Raw genomic sequence first — 7738 nt, 5'->3', positions numbered from 1 at the left:
CGAGGGCAACTTTGGGGCTTCACCATGTTTCATTGAAATGTACAGCTGTGTGTCATCCGCATAGCAGTGAAAGTTAACATTATGTTTTCGAATAACATCCCCAAGAGGTAAAATATATAGTGAAAACAATAGTGGTCCTAAAACGGAACCTTGAGGAACACCGAAATGTACAGTTGATTTGTCAGAGGACAGACCATTCACAGAGACAAACTGATATCTTTCCGACAGGTAAGATCTAAACCAGGCCAGAACTTGTCCGTGTAGACCAATTTGGGTTTCCAGTCTCTCCAAAAGAATGTGGTGATCGATGGTGTCAAAGGCAGCACTAAGGTCTAGTAGCACGAGGACAGATGCAGAGCCTCGGTCTGACGCCATTAAAAGGTCATTTACCACCTTCACAAGTGCAGTCTCAGTGCTATGATGGGGTCTAAAACCAGACTGAAGCATTTCGTATACATTATTTGTCTTCAGAAAGGCAGTGAGTTGCTGCTTCAGTTCTAGTCTATGTGATTTACGCAGGTTATGTTCCTTTGGAGCGTCCGTGCTCATCAGTGACTCCTATCAGCTGCGTGTGCTTTCTGTTTTCTTATGTCTTTATATTGTTCTCTGCATACCAATTCAATGTATATACCAATTATTGAATTAGTACAGTATAAAAATAGAAATATGTGGTTTGATTTAAATTATTTTATCCGTTATCTTTAATTGTAAGGATATTATTTGGAAGTTTAATAAACTTCTTCCTCCATTAGGGCCTTGTACTCCTGTTGAATGAGACTCCATTAAACGCTGCCTTCCACTCTGGGCTACAAGTACAAGCATCTAACATTAACACAGTGGCTATAACTAGCAGTGGGAATAGGCTCCTGTGGAGTAGGTGTGTGTGTGTGTTTGTGCATGCGTGCGTGCGTGCGTGCGTGCGTGCGTGCGTGCGTGCGTGCGTGCGTGCGTGCGTGCGTGCGTGCGTGTGTGCGTGCGTGCGTGCGTGTGTGTGTGTGTGTGTGTGCGAGTGTCTTTGTCCTGTACGTAAGCAGTATATGGGACAAACCCTTACGGAGCCTTTAGAAAGAAGAGATGGGAACAATCTCCTAGGCCATTTCTAAATCGGCGACAAGTATAAAAAGCAATGCCTATTTAAAAACATAAAGATTCAATATAGCCCAAGAGCAGACATGGACCCTTCCAGAGAGAGAGAGATTCAAAGGAAATATGCTCCATTGTTATCCTGTCTTCCCCTCATCTGTCACCTTGCCTGTCCTCTACCCCTCCTCCATCCCTCCGTCATCACTCTCTCCCTCTCTCTCAGCCACATTATTTTGAAGAATCTCCTCGATTCTTTGCATTTGTTAATTTAGTGTGGGTTTCCCAACCACTATTTCACCCTGATGGGCTCCAATGAGGAGATGTGTGTGTGTGTGTGTGTGTGTGCGCGTGCGTGCGTGCGTGTGTGTGTGTGTGGTGATGAGATGTGTGTGTGTGTGTGTGTGTGTGTCTGGTGATGAGATGTGTGTGTGTGTGTGTATGTGTGTGCGTGCGTGTGTGTGTGTGGTGATGAGATGTGTGTGTGTGTGGTGATGAGATGTCTGTGTGTGTGTGTGTGGTGATGAGATGTGAGGGACGGTTTATTAGCACTGCCAGTAGACACTAAAACACAGCGTCTCCCATAATCCTCTCTGGCGGTGGCTGGGCGCTGACTCGGGCGTTGAGAGTCTTGAACGCAGCGTTGTGTCGTTTCACCGCTAAACCCTGACGGACTATAAAGGTCTTATCTCTGGTAATAACCATCATGGCATCACACACTCTTGGTAATACAACGCCTCTCTCAAAGTCACAAGGGAGTAGTGTGTGTGGTTGTGAGTGTGTGTGTGTGTCTGTCTTTGTGTGTGTGTGCGCGCGTGTGTATATGTAGGGAAAGAGTGCAGGGGTAAGTGTGTGTGTGTGTGTGTGTGTGTGGGGGTTGATTGATATAGCAGTGTGGGTGGGGGTGTGTTTGACACATGTTCTCTCTGTTAGGGCCACAGACAGAGAGGGCTTTGAGCGATGGACACAGCACTACTGGTCTTTTACAGTCCACACACAATCACACACACACACGCTCTACTGTCCGACCCATCTATAATTGTCCACGTAGTAAAGATGGAAGGACACACACACACACAGACACAGGAAGGTGTGTGTGCATGCGTGTGTGTGTGTGTGTGTAGCAGGAGGTGCTAATTCTGCATAGCAATGAGAAAGCAATGGGCCATAATACAACGCGTCCTGAATGTATGCAAATAGTGATGCTATAATTATAATGTATGTAATAATAGAGTAGCAGTAATTAATTTATAACTTTGCAGAGAGAGTCTGTTCCACTGGCTAATGTGATTCTATTACAGCAATTAGCTAGCAATGACACTGGCTAGGTCACCTACACACACCGTACAGTATACCTTCAATACACTCTTTTTCTTCCTCTCTCACTCTATCTATCCCAGCCCTCTCCCTTTCTCTCTTTTTTCCTCTCACTATCCATTCCTCCTATATTTTCATATTTCTTCTATCTCTCTTTCTTCCTCTCTTCGAGGTAGCCTTTGGTCTCTTTCTTCCTCTCTTCGAGGTAGCCTTTGGTCTCTTTCTTCCTCTGTTCGAGGTAGCCTTTGGTCTCTCTTTCTTCCTCTCTTCAAGGTAGCCTTTGGTCTCTTTCTTCCTCTCTTCGAGGTAGCCTTTGGTCTCTTTCTTCCTCTCTTCGAGGTAGCCTTTGGTCTCTCTTTCTTCCTCTCTTCGAGGTAGCCTTTGGTCTCTTTCTTCCTCTCTTCGAGGTAGCCTTTGGTCTCTCTTTCTTCCTCTCTTCGAGGTAGCCTTTGGTCTCTTTCTTCCTCTCTTCGAGGTAGCCTTTGGTCTCTTTCTTCCTCTCTTCGAGGTAGCCTTTGGTCTCTTTCTTCCTCTCTTCGAGGTAGCCTTTGGTCTCTCTTTCTTCCTCTCTTCGAGGTAGCCTTTGGTCTCTTTCTTCCTCTCTTCGAGGTAGCCTTTGGTCTCTCTTTCTTCCTCTCTTCAAGGTAGCCTTTGGTCTCTCTTTTTTCCTCTCTTCGAGGTAGCCTTTGGTCTCTTTCTTCCTCTCTTCGAGGTAGCCTTTGGTCTCTCTTTCTTCCTCTCTTCGAGGTAGCCTTTGGTCTCTTTCTTCCTCTCTTCGAGGTAGCCTTTGGTCTCTCTTTCTTCCTCTCTTCAAGGTAGCCTTTGGTCTCTCTTTTTTCCTCTCTTCGAGGTAGCCTTTGGTCTCTCTTTCTTCCTCTCTTCGAGGTAGCCTTTGGTCTCTTTCTTCCTCTCTTCGAGGTAGCCTTTGGTCTCTCTTTCTTCCTCTCTTCGAGGTAGCCTTTGGTCTCTCTTTCTTACTCTCTTCGAGGTAGCCTTTGGTCTCTCTTTCTTTCTCTCTTCGAGGTAGCCTTTGGTCTCTCTTTCTTACTCTCTTCGAGGTAGCCTTTGGTCTCTCTTTCTTCCTCTCTTTCCTTATTTATTTTTCTGTCTTTATTTCTTTCTTTCCCTAATTCTTTCTTTCTTTCCTTATTTCTTTCTTTCCTTAATTCTTTCTTTCTCTCTTTCTTTCGTTCCTTCTTTCTTTCTTTCTTTCTTTCCTTCTTTCTTTCCTTAATTCTGTCTTTCCTTAATTCTTTCTTTCCTTAATTCTTTCTTTCTTTCTTTCCTTAATTTTTTCTTTCTTTCCTTAATTCTTTCTTTCTCTCTTTCCTTCTTTCTTTCCTTAATTCTTTCTTTCCTTAATTCTTTCTTTCTTTCCTTAATTCTTTCTTTCCTTCTTTCTTTCCTTAATTATTTCGTTCTTTCATTAATTCTTTCTTTCTTTCCTTAATTCTTTCTTTTTATTTATTTCTTTCTCCCGCCTCTTTAACTCTGCCTCTCCACATCTTGTAATCCCTCCTATGGTGTGTACTGTATGACTTTTGATAGTGATTGTGTGTGTGTATTTACATGTATGCATGTGTGTGTGTGTGTATGTGTGTGTGTTTATGTGTGTGTGTGTGTGCAAGGATCAGTCCTTTTAGCTTGAAGTATGTGAGAGCATGTGAGTTTAGAAAACATTTTAAAACTTTTTAAAGAAAGCGCATGTATTCCTATGAGTATGAGTCTCCTCACTGTCCTCTGCGGTACGTAGACTGGTACAGTCCTGGGCAGTCTCTCTGTGTGTGTGGGACACCACCACTCAGAACAGGCAGTCTGAGACAGACCTGCCACAGTGTGGCTGACTGTACTGGTCACATTGTCCAGCAGTCTAGGATGGAACGAATACACACACACACTCAATTTAAAGTCAAGCCCTGCACATAACAAACACAATTCAAAACAATTCATACATATATCAAATTCCACATTCATCAACTAGTCAATTAGGATAAAACACATGGCAACTAGCATCAATCGACCCTTCCTCTATCACACATACGTATTGATATCAATTAACAGATCGTCACTAAGTGTGAAGCATGGTAATTGGCATGACTGACATGAATGAATCAGACAGCTACTGGTCTAGCCGGGCCAATCTCCCAGCCCCTTTCTATAGAAGTGTACTGGACATAATGAATAAATCAGGGTGAGAATGAGAGGCGTAGGTAACGTGTTGGAGGATGAGGGAATGAGGCTGATATATAATACATGGACCTAGTCATTTATTTATTACCACAGAATGAGAATCCCCCTTTTTGGATTAAATTGCAATTTGTTGTCAGGAAGCATGGGATGAATACCTATCAGAAACCACCAGCACAACCTTTTTTCTTTTGATCTCTCTCTCTCTACCCTCCCATTTCTCTCATTCCCTCTCTCTCCCTCTCCATACAATGGATTCCAGCCAGCTCAAATTGCCCAGGCCTGTATATTGCCAATGAACTTCGTTCTTGATCTTACAAAGCCTATACCCTATGCTACAAGGCATTGGAAAGGGATAAAGTAGGGCCTAACAGTGATAAGGCACAATAGCTCCGTATTAAACTATAAGAGTATATTGTTGTCGTGGTTCATCCTATTGTGGTCCTGTGGAGCCCTAACCAGCAGTGGTAATGGCTACTCTGTGTGTTAGTGACTCCGTCTCTTAGTGATGCTAGGAGCTTTAGTAGTGATGATCTCTTGTACAGGACTGTCTGGCTTAGCCCTCATCTGTAGGCCATAGTAAAGTGGCCCAGGAGTGTTGACACGGCCGGGAGGGAGCCAGGACACCTGCAGGCTGGCAGGGGTGGTGTCTGACCTACCTGGGTGTATCACACCATCTATATATATATATATATATATATATATATAGATAGATAGATAGATAGATAGATAGAGAGAGAGAGAGAGAGAGAGAGAGAGAGAGAGAGAGAGAGAGAGAGAGAGAGAGAGAGAGAGAGAGAGAGAGAGAGAGAGAGAGAGAGAGAGAGAGAGAGAGAGAGAGAGAGAGAGAGAGAGAGAGAGAGAGAGAGAGAGAGAGAGAGAGTTAATGTACATTATCACATCACTAATCCCATTGGTCTTTAGACATAGATGATGACACCTCTGGGCTCTCTGTAGGCCACGAGAACAGACAGCTCAGCTTGTGCCCCAGATGATGACTTGTGGCCTGAATGAAAGACAACATCATCCCTCTCTTCCTCTATAAGGCATTATCATTCAGAGAGTTGTAGGAGTCAGGGCTCCCACTCTGATCTACAACAAAGGCTGTTCTCATAAAGAACCTTACGGAAACAGAGAAAGAGAGAGAGGCCGTGCTCTGAAATGAGAGAGAGAAAGTGAGAAATGGAGAAAAATGCTAGAGTCTTGTTTCAGATATACAAGCCCCTACGGACACCCTTTTCTACGAAGATACACACACACACACACACACACACACACACACACACACACACACACACACACACACACACACACACACACACACACACACACACACACACACACACACACACACACACACACACACACACACACACACACACACACACACACACACACACACACACACACACACACACACACACACACACTTCACCTATCCTCATTAACAGTGCCTGTGCATTGTGATCCTCTTCAGGCAACAGTTTAACTCTCCACTTATGACCAACGAGCAGACAGACGCTGGAACATCCTCACGGTCTGGAGGGAAAACATTTTGTCTGTTTGGAGCTGCACTTGACTGGACACTCCAGTCCAAATCACACTCTAAGAGAGGCTACACTACCCGCCGTTTGTGTGAGTGTGTGTGTGCATGTGTGTGTGTGTGTGTGAGACCCTCTCTCCAACAAGCTCCTCCACAAGACCCTTGTTCAATCAACACCAAAACATAGCCGTCCACTCATCAGCCCATTACACTACGACCCACACTCAAATCACTGTTTAGTGATCACACACACCAGACCAACTGATGGGACAATACATCATAATACCAAGCAGACATATTGGACATAAGGATAAAGGCTGTACAACAAAATCAAAAAATAAAACAAAATACTAGCTAATAGATAACCGAGATTAAAAGTTATTTTATTATTGGGAATGGGATGTGGTGAAAGGGCCGTTTAGTAATCACGTCTGTATGTGAATAAAGGGATTTGTGTGTGTGTGTGTTGTGTGTGTGTCTGCGTGCAAGCGTGCATGTGTGTATGCGCATGCGTGCATGTCTCGGTGTGTGTGTGTCGGTGTGACTGTGTGTGTATTATTAAAATGATTCGGTGGCGAGGCGTTGGTCTAATGTGTTGATGGATGGGAACGACGTGTGTCAATATGGCCGGTGGAACAGAGGATTATGGAGAGAGGGAGAGACACCCTGGGGACTCATCTGTCACTTAGGAAGACAGGAAACAGCACAGACCACAAAAAAAAAGAGGGGGAGAGAAAAAACAAAACAAAACAACAAAACAAGACAAAGGAGATGACTTAACCCAATCCCCTGTTCCCTGGTGAAGGGCCAGGGCGGGGTGGAGGGTATGTGTGTGTGTTTGTGTATCGGGGTCAAGCACATCACTCACGCCAGCACCCCAAAATGAGTTTCAGACCTAATTTACATCATGCACGGCACATTACGGCAAAAACACAGAATGGAAAGAAGAAAGAAATATGTAAAAAGAGAAAGAGAGCGAGAGATACAAATAAAAGAATGAGTGTCTGCAGTATCTGGGTCGTGTTCAGTAGGGCACACTGTTGTAGTCGAAAGGCTCTTCTTTCCTCCTCCCTTCATCTGGACTGATGCAGAAGACCAAACTGCTGAAAGCAAACACTTGGTCGGCATCGCCCCAACATAGTATCTATCTCCACCTACGTCATCTTACATTTTCAGATCCTGTGGCCCTACGTAGCACCCTCCTTTTAGCCAGACCTAGATCACTATAGTGCACTTTAAAGGGAACCATTTTGGACGCAACGTTAAGCATATTACCCATCTGCCCCGGCTCTCTAGTTGTGGCCAAGCCCATAACTGTGGTGATGGTGATGAGTAGCGTATGGGAGGACATTGAGCCTGGGCCCACAGCCCAATGTTATAGCTGCTATCTAGTCAGCCTGATGACTGGTCATAACCAGGACTCTAACTGCATGTGTATAGAACAGCTAGTGCCACAATAACCCCTTTTCCTACAGTACAACGTGCCAGGCATCATTACTGGCTTGGCTACAATACCCAACAGGTTGCTGATGAACTTGATAATGTTCTCCTGATCAGCTTATATGGCCAAATAAAGGCGTAGAATCCCAGTTTGGCATTTGGCTCAGAGTA

This window comes from Salvelinus alpinus, chromosome 9, assembly GCF_045679555.1.
Source record: "Salvelinus alpinus chromosome 9, SLU_Salpinus.1, whole genome shotgun sequence".
NCBI classification, from domain to species: domain Eukaryota; kingdom Metazoa; phylum Chordata; class Actinopteri; order Salmoniformes; family Salmonidae; genus Salvelinus; species Salvelinus alpinus.
This window is presented reverse-complemented; position numbering follows the sequence as displayed.